The sequence below is a fragment of the Rhineura floridana genome, chromosome 12 (genome assembly GCF_030035675.1).
Source record: "Rhineura floridana isolate rRhiFlo1 chromosome 12, rRhiFlo1.hap2, whole genome shotgun sequence".
Taxonomy (NCBI): Eukaryota; Metazoa; Chordata; class Lepidosauria; order Squamata; family Rhineuridae; genus Rhineura; species Rhineura floridana.
In genome coordinates, this window is record NC_084491.1 from 38,048,994 (window position 1) to 38,060,701 (window position 11,708).

An 11,708-nucleotide genomic window follows, 5' to 3' on the forward strand; every position below is an offset into this window, starting at 1 on the left:
GGCAAGGTCAGCTTTGGCTTACATTTCAGTGGGAGACTACATGTGCCTGCTGCTGAATAAAAAGGTGGGGAAAATGCTGAAAAACAATGATATTCACAATGTTTTCCTTTTGGAAAGAAAAGGGGCTTCCCCTCTGCCCAGTACCCACCCACTCTCCCAATCTCCTCCTCCCTACCCCTACTCCCTCTCCCTTCCACCCTTCCCCACCATTACCCTTCCTCCCCTCCCCTTCCCCTGGCCCTCCCCACACCATCCCCACATCAATTTCACATATCCTAAGCATGATTGCACAGGAGTAAATCCCATTGAACTCAATGGGTATGCAAATGATCCAACCTGCCCTCTCCCTCCTCCTCCCTCTTATCCCCTCCCTTCCTCATTCCCTTCTCCTTTCCTTCCTACTCCCCCATCCCATCTCCACTGCAGTTCTCCCTTGCTGCCCCTTATCCTCTGCCCCTGTGGTCAGTTTCACCTTTCCTAAGCATGATTGTACAGGAGTAAATCCCATTGAACTCAATAAGCGTGCCAATGATCAGACCTGCCCTCCTCCTCCCCTCTCATATCACCTCCCTTCCTCTCCCTCCCAATCCCCCTTTTGCCTCCCTTCCCCACCTCTCCTTTCCCCCTCATCCTCATCCTCCCATAGTCAGTTTCACCTTTCCTAAGCATGATTGCACAGGAGTAAATCCCATTGAACTCAATAAGCATGCAAATGATCAAACTTGCCCTCCTCCTCTTCCCTCATATCACCTCCCTCCCACCCCACCCTCTATCCTCCTCCCCCATGATCAGTTTCACCTATCCTCCTCCCCCATGATCAGTTTCTCCTATCCTCCTCCCCCATGATCAGTTTCACCTTTCCTAAGCATGATTGCAGGGGAGTAAATCTCATTGAACTTACAAAGCATGTAAATGATCAATCCATTCTCAGCAGATTTGCATAGGATCCCATTTCTTATCTCCCAGATTAAAAAGCAGAGAAATATTGGCCATAAATGCTCCTTTTTCTGAAATGTTAACTCTTTCCATCTTAATGTTGCAGGCAATTCTTGCTAGTCATCCATCTTTATCAAGATGCTTCCTCCTTTCCTTTTCCCACTCTCACCACTAGGTGGCAGTGTAATGGCACTGACCTGCATCCTCTGTGGCACTGGAGGGATACACAACCACACCTATGCGTAGAAACTTGGAGTAAAATGTTAACAATTTTTGATTCAGTTTCTTTTCTCGCTCCTCCCCACCCAGCCCCAAATGTCTTGCCTGGCCATGTAACAAGTCATCACCACGCCTATTTCAAATTATACCCTACAGCATAGTTATGGATTGGAAATCTGCGAAGTCCTGGATTTCGGATGCTCGAGATTTGAACAATGCTTTGAAATGCGATATGCAAATAAAATGCTGTTGTGTCACAAATGCAGGGTTTGAATTCAGGAAATATGAAGAGGGCTGTGCTACTCTAGAACAAAAAAGGAAGAGTCATCTCAAAGGTATTTATGCAATGTGAAATGTGTACCAAACATTCAGAAGCATCTAGTGGTTTAGTAAAGATTTCAGAAAGTTGGCAGAAGAAAAAGTTCTTTTCCCTAGAATTCTCCCCCAAACATAGAATGTTTCAGATGTTTTTTGGACTTGGTATTTCATATAAAGATACCTTTCTAGCACCTTCTCATAAGATCTCCTTTTTTTTTCTTCAGAAGCTCTGGATTTGGGCCCAAATGCAAACTCAGTGAAATGTCAGTACAGGTGTATTTAAGATTGCAATGAATTTTGTGTGGTCGTCGTAGCTCAGTGGTAGAGCATCCATCCCTTTGCATGCAGAAGGTCCCAGGTTCAATCCCCGCCATCTCCAGATAGGGTTGGGAACATCCCTAGCCTGAAACCCTGGACAGCTGCTACCAGTCAGTGTAGACAATATTGAGCATGATGGACCAATAGTCTGACTTGGTCAAAGGCAACTTCCTGTGTTCCTGTCTGTTGCTACCTTTGGAAAGTCTGTCTGTGCATTGCATAGTGGTGAATGGGGAGTGTTCATGGTTGACTGCTAACAACTAAGTTGGTTATTACAAGTGTCAAAGAACAAACACTGCCATTGTTACGGGTGTGCTAAATGTTTGCACAAGTTGACATTCATTCTGATTCTTGCACTTTTGACATCCATGAAAGCCACTGCAAGTTTTCAGCTTCTTTGACAGACATCCTTGCAGTTGAGGGTCTTAAGAGGCTGCCTTAAACTGAGTAAGAACACTGATCAATTGAACTCAGTATTTCTACATTGAATTCAAGGTTTCAGACAGTTTTCCCCATCCTTGTCTGGAGAAAGGGATGGAGGAGAAATTTGCTTCACATTTTAACACGAACCTATCTAATTTACTCTTTCCAAAATAATACACAAACTGAAATGCGGAGATCCTTCAAAATTCATTCATGAACTGCCTTCAAATCGATCCCGACTTACGGCGACCCTATGAATAGGGTTTTCATGGTAAGCAGTATTCAGAGGAGGTTCACCATTGCCTTCCTCTGCAGCTGAGAGGCAGAGACTGGCTCAAGGTCACCCAGTGAGCTTCATGACTGTGTGGGGATTCGAACCCTGGTCTCCCAGGTCATAGTCCAACACTCTAACAACTACACCACCAATTTTGAGAGGCAGTTCTGCAACTCCCTCCAAAAATGCCAATGAAAATGAGTATATCAGGGAAAAGAGTGAATAGAAATCCATATATTCATGAAAACATGTGCATTATAATGCATTATATCAGGGGAAACTCCCTTCAAAAGCATGTGTATTAGGACAAATGTACACTGTAATGCTAATTAAAATGTGTGAGGACTTCTTTTTTAAAAAAAAATGCAAACTGATGTGGAAATTTGGTGGACTGAACTTAAGAATGGAAAAATGAGAAACCGAGAGAAACCAAAATGGTCAGATTCATCCATCCCTACCTTGAGATAGCAGGGACTGAACTTGGGACCTTTTGTAGACAAAGGATGTGCTCCATCACTGAGCTATGGCCCTTCCCCAAATTTGATGGAGCCTAAGAAAAACAAAGGGTACAACCAGTGGCAGTTGGTGGCTCCATGTCAATGTGGCAGTGGAATCGTACACCCACACACACTCACTCCTGAGATGTTCAGTTTCTAGAAACTTTTGATGTCTACACCCTGATGAATGACAACTCTAGCAACTCACAGTTTTAACAAGGCATCTCTCCAAAGGCAAAAATGGGGACAATGTTGGGCAAGATCTGCTGACTGCCCCTGATAAATATAGACAGATGTCCTTCATGCCTGCAAAGGCCTTTGAATGTAAGACCACATACTCACCTAACAGTCAAACCATCACAATGGCCACAAATACATATGAGTAGGAGGCACAGTTTTAGGCACATTCTCTGGTTTGTTTATTTGGTAACTTGCATCCTATTCATCAAGAATCTCAGAGTAGTTTCCTTGGAGTTCTCAAACATCCCCCCCCATCCAGACAATGTCCACACTGAGACCAGCTTAGCTTGAACAGTGAAGTGCACTGTGGACCCTCAAGATTATTCTCTAGGTCTTGCAAGTTTCTAAATTGCATCTTAGGAAGAGCTTTATTCAGGGTGTGATTCAGGTCTGATTCAAAGGGCCCTGGTGGTGGCCTGTGGAACACTTGAGCTGTCGTATTTTGCAGAGTGAAGTGGGGGATTTAGGTTGTGCCAATAGACGTTGGGCTGACCCCTCTGTAGGGCAGGGAATTACTAGAAATGCACGGAAACACATGTGTGTCTGTGTGTGTATAGGATGGATTAGCCACCGTTATTTGCGAAGAAGATTATAATGAGCAAAGGAAATGTCACAACACAGATGAATGGACGTGTCAATATTTGGTAGCAAGAGTGGAAAGAGTAGAAAAGCAAGCCCCAATGTCCTTAGATCAAATGAAAGTTGGCCCTCTTTGCAAGTCACAAATGCAGCTGTTGACAATTGGAGAGAGAATGTGGTTGCTAGGACATCCCCTAGTTGGGGGATTTTGCCTTCATTTTTAAACTAATAAGGTTATCCCCACTTGTGGTCCCCTGTAAGCTCTTGCAAGTAAAAGAAGGTCAGTCTGAGTGATATGGCTTCAATTGTAGGCCCTCAATAAACACTTAAGTTGCATGTGGCAAATGCCAATGGGTCAAGGGCAGTAGTGTTCTTCCATCTGAATGTGTAAGTGGTGTTCCATTGAGTCAACATGATCCTAATATAGCACTGGCTTTTAGGTAAGTTATTAAAGTCTCATTTGTTTCCATTTATTTAAAACAACTCAGAACACCACCACCTTTTTTTTTTTGTAAGACTGGGAATGTTAAGCAACATTTCTTTGACCTCTTAGATGCCTTTTGATTAAACATTAACCTGCAGATTTGTATTATGGGTAAAAACAATGTCAATGTGAACTTTCTAGGTCAGATCCTGAGATCTGGCAAGGTTTTTCATGAGCACATTCTTGGCTTGATCAACTGTTTTCAAGATTTTTCTTATTATCATTGTTTTTATAGCACATTTTTGTTTACAAGGTATACTTCTAGTTTCATTTCTCCTCATAACAACTCTGTGAGGTAGGCTATTCCAAGGACAGTGCTTGACCATTGGCTATCCAGAAAGTTTAATGGCTGAGTCGGAATTTGAATCTGAATTTCCCACAGACTCATCCCTCCTCTAGTGCTGTGGTTAGCCAATATTGCAGCACGCTTGCCTCTTTTTACTCCTGCTGAATATCTGTAGCAACAAGGGCTGAGCTGTATTTTCATGGGCAAAGATTTTCAATGTAATCCCCCCCCAAAAAAGCATGTTTGCCTGGAAGGCCCACCACCACCATGTCTGCACCATTTTGCTTCTGTTCACCGCCCCTCTCAGTAGCTGCTTTGGCAATGTAGATAAATAGATATGGATATATAAAAAGGGTCCTTTATCTTGCTGGCTATTTTATCCAGCCAATCAGGGCTCATCTAACCAGTAAGATGATGTCCCTGCACCATGTAGTCTATTGGATTTGGCTATGCAATGACATAATTGAGCAGAATCAGAACGAGGACGATACTTCCTGCCGTCACTATGAATGAGGGAATGTTATCACTCTTTCACAGCCACCCCTGTGGAGTTTTGCTGATTCCCCCCCCCCATGAATTTTGTTTCTTTGGTAGCAATGTATTTCACTTAAGAATTGCAAGGTTGCAAGTTTCACATTCTGATCCGACTGACTTCTTGGTATATCTAACACATGCTCAGGATTCCATTGCTTCTTGTTGTTTTTTCACAGTGCAAGCAATGAACTTTTGAAATGCAAATGGAGACACGGGACAAAAAATACAGACATGGACAAGATGTTCCCAAGAAAGAAATCTGTTTCTGTGTCATACCCAGGCTATTGAGAGAACCCCAATCAGCTTCTTTAACCTCCTATTTTGCCAAGTCTCTGCTGGTTCACAGGAAAGACAGGAAGGAAGGTATGTGCCTAGACCCCAATGGGTTACACAACAGATGCATAAAGTGTCCATTGCATGCCATATATTAAGCCTGGCAGCTAAATGCAGCCTCCATAACTCTTTATCTGCCCTTCCCCAGGACACACCCCCTCTCCCCAGGCCACGCCCCTCACCAACCCTACTTCATACCCTCTTGGCTAGCTGGCTGAAATATGTCCTTGAATTCTGATTGTGCTCTTGGTTTTCCAGATGAGGGATAAAGAGGTGTATGTGTAGAAACTGACCTACTGTACAAAGGCATATATATATATATATTCATTGCTTCACCCACTGGCCCTGCCTGCCACTAGCATGTGGCCCCAGATGGGAGTGCAGCCATCAGTCTGAAAAGCTTTCACCCCCAACCATATGTTGTAAAGGCCATTTGCTTGTTTTGATCTATAAGCTCAGAATTAACTTGATTGTTCTGTAAATGCAAGGAATGAACTAACACACCTACAGCTAAATGATATGATTACACTTAACAAAAATTGTTCACGGATCTTGGGACTCAAGACTCTTGAGTTCTCCTGGGAGGAGTAGGGAACAGTGAGCTGTGAAACTTCAGGCTGCATTGTCCTTCTGTGACTTGAGAGCAGCTAAGCTAATGGCAGCCAGAGGGTGCACGGCATCCTCCTGACAAACACTGTGATGTCACAGAAGGTCAACCAATGGCATCAAGAGGAAGGTCAGAGAGGTCAGAAAGCAGGATCTAAGAGTGAAGAGATGAATTACTAAGGAGGGGACTCTGGCAGAACAAAAAACCCAACTCCTTTTACTGACAGGCTCTTAGCTATTTCATAAAATTAACTTGGTAAATTCATCCAACCCTGGTAAGAAACAATTTTGCATTTGCTTCTGTGGCCAGCTTTGTGGGCAATAAGGCAAGAATTTGCTTCTAAGGTCAGGCTAGATTCCAATGGCTTTAATCACAAACAGGCCAAAGCAGCTGTCCAATAACAAAATGATGCCCAACCACCTATTTATTATAAGGCATTAGAGTGTTTCTTTCAGCCTGCCATCCCTGTGTCCTGGATAGTGCATAAGAGACATAATTTTAAAGATACAAATTTTCAGTGGGGCCCCATGAAATCTGGCTCCATGAAATTTGCTCCAGATTTTAGTCCAAACTTTCAAGGAGCTTGAAAGTTTGGGCTAAAAACCTGGAGTGGATTCCACTGCCCCACTGACATGGAGGCACCAGCTGCTACTGCAATTTGAGAGAGAGACCTCATTTCCTGCATTGAGTAGGAGATTGGACTTGATGGCTTTATAGGTCCCTTCCAACTCTACTGTTCTATTCTATGATTCCATAGTTCTCTCCTCTCCTTACATTTCTCCAGAAAACATCCACTGGGGGTTAGGGAGTGGTATTACATTAGAATCATGGCTTGGGGGGGGGAGTTAATCCTTTATTCCTGTACTGTCTTCCCAATGGAAATCAAGCTCCATTCCTCTTTCAAGCTGCTCTTCACCCTCCTGGGAAAGGATTTAGGTACAAAGTATATTTTTCCTAATAGGGAAAACAGAAGCTTGAGAGGGCCATTTTACATTTGGAAAATGTGGGTGGGTGAAGAGAAGGGTTAGCCCTACACATGATTGAGGCTGAAAGCAGGGATGGGTGAATCTGTCAATTTCAGTTTCTCTCCATTTCTTATTTTTTGAATCTTAACTCCAGTTCCATATCAGTTTGCAATTTTTTAAACTCCTCCGGAAAATTCATCAGAGAATTTCTCCTAATATGCACATTTTGCATGCAATTTTGCCTTACATACATTTTTACAAAGCAATTTTCCCTAATAAAATGCATATTTGTATGCTAGTTTCACCAATAAATGCATTTTTATGCACACTTTACCCTGGTGTATGCATTTTGGTACACATTCCTTGGTTGGAGAACTGCATTGCAAAATTCAGAGAAGTGTGAGTTTTGAAGGATGACTGTATTTATTTTTTATTTAATGAAATTTAGATACTACTTGGTTGTAACAAAACTTCTAAGCGGTTTACAAGAAGTATTAAAAAATTAAAAGCAGTTAACTGCAATAATTTAAAAGATTATTAAAATCAGCAGTAAACTAAAGAGAGATGAATACGTATCAATGTCTGTGGGTCTGGATAGTCTTTCCTAAACAGAAATGTTTTAAGCAAGTGCCATGTTCAGTTCACAGATTGTTTCAGAAAGTGCGAACTAGGTGGGGTCACCTTTAAACGTGAACTGAATCAGATTTCTTCCCTAGCCCTGCTTGTTGCACTGAACTCAGCATGGCTCCCTTCTGAGTAGACATGTATAGAATTCCATTGTGAATGAGCCTCCACAGCAAGACATTCCATGCAGAAAACAAGATGTTGAGGATAAGGGCTACACAGGAAGCTACTTTTGACCATCTCCCTTAGTATTTTCTACGCTGGCTAGCATTGGTTTTCCATGGTTTTCAGAAAGGAGTCTTTCCTAGTCCTGTCTAGAGATGCTGGGGATTGAACCATGCCAAGGTTTATTCTAATGTGCAGCTAGACACATTTTGTGTAGTGTCAAAAAAAATTGTCCAATGTGAAATAAGTTTTTGTGCAGGTGACCATATGGGATTTAATAAGAACCTAATCACTGTACTGGTGAACAGTGTCACCAAAAAAGAAAGAAAGAAAAGCCCTCCTACAGGTATTTTATGGGACTAATTACTTGAATAGTTTGGGGGCAGGCAGTACGTTGGCTGCTTGTGCAGTTGGAAAAATAGCTTCAAATAAACCCCGAACCACACACGGTACTATTAGGCTACAGCTCTTCCCAAAATTAGAGCATCAGTGAGCCAAAAAAGCTCACTGGGTGACCTTTGGCCAGTCATTGTCTCTCAGCCTAACCTAACTCACAGGGTTGTTGTGAGGATAAAATGGGAAGGAGAGAATCATGTACACCATCTTGAGCCCCCGGGAGAGAAAGATGGTATCTAAACATAATAAATATATGAAGTGACATAAAGTCATGCCAAATCAGATTAAGCTTTGATTAATCTAGCTCAGTATTGTCTACACTGACTGGCAGTGGCTGTCCAGGGTTTCAGGCAGGAATCTTCCCAGCCCTATCTGGAGATGCCAGGGACTGAGCCTGGGGCCTCCTGAATGCAAAGCTGGTGCTCTGCCACTGAATTATGGCCTTTCCCCTATTATCCTTCCAGCTTCGCTCTCTCCATGCCTTGCTATTTTTCCATGTGCAGGGATTGTTGTTATTATTTTTGAATGGAGGAACATTCAGCCACATGAGGCTCCACCTGCAGTCTGAAGTGGTACACCCCGGACAGAGGTCTGTTACCTCTGTGAGATGTTGGCCACTGTGAGAGGGTTCCATCAGCAAGCTTTGCTGGGGTCACCAGCTTTGCCTTAGTAGCACAGTAAGGACTGATACAGCCCTCGTGATACCTTTTTTTCCCCAGGAGTTATGTCAAAGCCAGTCATTCTCTCGAAGTCATTGAGCCAGCAGGTCATTTTACCTGGGCTGAACAATAGGGCTGCTGTCATCCGTGCCAGAGATGGAGCAGTTAGAAAATGCTCTTGAAAGCTTGCTTTGAGAGCCGTTGCTAGGCTGAAGCAGACCAGGTGCCATATCCCAATTTGGGGGCAGGTAGTGGAATGAGACAGATCAGTGGTCTGGCTGGCTCAACCCTCCTGGTAGAATTCCAGTGCTGCAAAGTATGAAGAGTGCCTGGGAGACAGAGGCCAGCTTTAGCACAACTGTTGCTTGATACTCTTGATAATTTCTGTTGCATCTGATATGACTTTCGCCCTTTGTTATCGAGCAGTAAAGGTTCCTTCTGAATGTTCTTCCACAGAGGATGGAGGAGAAATATGATTTGGTTTGCATTTAAAGATGCACATGCTTAAGTTGCACTCTCCAAAACAGTACATGGACCGAAACCCAGCCATCCTTCAAAATTCGCACTTCTCTGAATTTTGCAGTGCAGTTCTTCAGCCAAGTACTATGTGCAAACATACAGTATTCATAAAAAAATGCATTATATTAGGGGAAATGGCTTTGCAAAAACGTGTGTATGAGACAGAATTGCACACACACATGTATATTAGCAGAAATCAGCACTACAAAACTGATGAGTGTTCATGAGAACTTTTTTTAAAAATCACATACTGATAAGGAAATGTGGAGAGATGAAGGGGTGCTTGAAGAATTCAGAGTGGGATAGGTTCCACATTCTGGAGTAAACTCTCCTGATTGGCAGCTTCTCAGTCAAGGCATGGATCAGGACACAGCCCATTTCCAAACTCACACTCCGGCCAAATGTAGCAATGGGTGCCGCCATCTTTTTTCACCTATTCAGCACCCTGTGAGAGCAGTACATCATCATATCTTTTTGCTTATAGCACATTTTAGCATATAGCTTTTTAAAAATGATGTCTTAGAGTGTTTTTGGTGCTTTTGTTTGCTGCCCTGGGCTCCTGCTGGGAGGAAGGGCGGGATATAAATCAAAGAATAATTTCTGTTCCCATTTTAACCCACTCCAAGCAACTAGATCAGGGCAGCACCTTTTTCATCCTGAGGGATGCATTCCCATCTGGTCAATCTTCTGGGGGTTACATTCCAGTTGTGGGTGGGAACAGAGGCAAAGAATGGGTGGAGCAACTAGTGTAATCTACACCCAATCACACACCCTTCTGCATCCTCCGTTCAGGCACTTCAAGGGGATATTCCACCCAGAAAAAACACTGAAGGGGGGTATGAAGTAGGGCTGATGAGGGATGTGACCTCGAAAGAGAGTATGCAGTCTGGGGAGGATCCCAAGGCCCAGCAGAGTAGCCTGGAGGGGCGTAGGTGGCCCCAGATCTGAGGCGCCCCACCCCTGAGAACTTATGTGGCCCCTCCACTCCCACATCCTGTTCTCACAGTGCCCAACCAGTAGCCCATGGGAAATCCACAGACAGGACCCGAGTGCAAACAGCACTTTCCCCTCCTGCGGGGTTTCCAGCAACTGGTAAGCTAGATCTTGTAATTAATACACAAACATCTCACCAATGTAAGCAACTTCTTTTTAGAGAATTTCATGTGGATATTTTGTTTAATCTGCACACGAACGCAAAAATGGGGCAGAACACTCTTTGTATCTGCAAAAATGAGACAGGCTGAATTTAGCCCAATCTGCCCATCCCTAGGGAAAGTCGTCCCCCCCCGTCCTCCTATCTGAGGTCTGTTTAACTGGTGATGCCAGGGACTGACCCTGGAACTCTCTGCAGGCAAAGCACACATGCTGCCAATGTGCCTTGGCTCTTTCCTGCCTCATATCTCTCAGAAAGCTACTGTATACCCCAAAGTGCCCTGAGTTTCAGGGAGCCCACTCTTTCCATGCCAGCTAATCCCATTTGAACCCTTTGGAAATGGTATTTAACAATACGTCTTGCATTCCTGATGGGTTCCAGTGAATCTGGGGGGGGGTCTTTTTCCCCTTCAGCAGATGCTGGTTTAGGACCTTTTTATAATTCTCCTTGATTTGCTTCTTAATCTACTGCTCCCTTTAATCATTCCTTGGGTCATAAAAAGAAAGAGGGGGAAAAGAGAAGCTCCCTTGGCTTTAAAACAAGCCCTATATTTTCTGGCAACCGGTTGTTTTTCTAAGCGGCTAATTGCATGCTGGATTTTTTTTAAAAAAAATCACTTGCGTCGTTCTTCCAGTATGTGTCAGGCATGGATTTTGTATTAATCACTTGCTTGCTCTGTATGGCATTTATTCCTTCAGGAAATGAATCAGACAAGAGGGACCAGCGCCTCATCACCCTCCCCTCACTCCACCCCTTTTGCCAAGGAAGAAGGCCCCCTTCCCAAACACACACACATACACCTTCGCCAGTCTCCACCAATGGGTTTGATTTTGCAAATGTGTCTTCTGCAGCCTGAGTCATCAGCCATGATCACTTCACAGCAACGCAACCACAGAATCCCCTTCCAAACGCAAGCGGTGAGTGCCAGCCAGAGACAAATAGAGAAATGAATGTTCGTGCCCGTCAGGGTAATGAGAATGGAAACAGTGTGTGTCACTACTTAGACTCTGCTCTGCCTGCCAACGCCTGAATTCCTGTAGAGTTAAAAAAGGGGTCTGAAGTGAGGAGTTCATTGCCGTCTCTCCTATTATAGCCAGAGTTCCTACTGAAAGTCGTCCTTACTGTACTGATCATGTTATGTGCGGTGAACTTTAATTTGTAGGGCCTTGGGATCTCTTG

General features: G+C 43.7%; 1 long non-coding RNA gene across 1 annotated transcript; it reads left to right on the forward strand.

Annotated features, from left to right (window-relative positions):
• The first annotated feature begins 1,423 nt into the window (after positions 1–1,423).
• On the forward strand, positions 1,424–11,446 carry LOC133368487 (uncharacterized). The gene is made up of 3 exons (XR_009758656.1): positions 1,424–1,490; positions 5,285–5,471; positions 11,228–11,446. It is a non-coding gene; the product is annotated as an uncharacterized LOC133368487 (long non-coding RNA).
• Positions 11,447–11,708: the final 262 nt, after the last annotated feature.